This window comes from Fulmarus glacialis, unplaced genomic scaffold, assembly GCF_000690835.1.
Source record: "Fulmarus glacialis isolate BGI_N327 unplaced genomic scaffold, ASM69083v1 scaffold1425, whole genome shotgun sequence".
NCBI classification, from domain to species: Eukaryota; Metazoa; Chordata; class Aves; order Procellariiformes; family Procellariidae; genus Fulmarus; species Fulmarus glacialis.
In genome coordinates, this window is record NW_009214685.1 from 71,456 (window position 1) to 71,964 (window position 509).

Genomic DNA, 509 nt, shown 5'->3' on the forward strand with positions numbered 1-509 from the left:
CAAACGCGGCTGGAAATACCAGAAGTGAAACAGTTTGGCTCTTTTATCTGAAATCGAAGCACGCATGACTACAGCAGAAACCACAGGCAAACCCCTGAGGCCTAATAAATCACCAGTTTTAACATCTGTCTCAAACATGCCAATAATGGAGGTGGTCCTACACCTGCCCCCCTCTGACACAGGACAGTATTGGGGCCGGGGGGAGAAGGGGTGACCCAGGGAATGGCAGAATCCCACTGCTAGCCCACACTGTCACGATGAAGATGATGATGATGAAACTCTTTTGCATGCAGGGAAGGGACACTGCTCCAAACATTCCCCGGGATCTTTGCTAATCTAACCACTGCCTCCCTCAGTACGCAACCTCCAAACCCAGCATGGCTTTTCTAGAGTGGGGTTTGCACTCCAGGAGTCTGCTCCTTCGCTTCTGCAAACCCTCACTGCTGCACTGAAGTGATCAGGCTACTCCTAGTTACATCAGCTGCGGTCCCTGAAAAAAATGATTCCTG

General features: G+C 50.7%; 1 protein-coding gene across 4 annotated transcripts in view; it reads right to left on the reverse strand.

The window, feature by feature from the left end:
* The window catches only part of SLC6A6 (solute carrier family 6 (neurotransmitter transporter), member 6), a 48,636-nt gene that overhangs the window by 8,928 nt on the left and 39,199 nt on the right, over window positions 1-509 (reverse strand). The window lies entirely within an intron of this gene.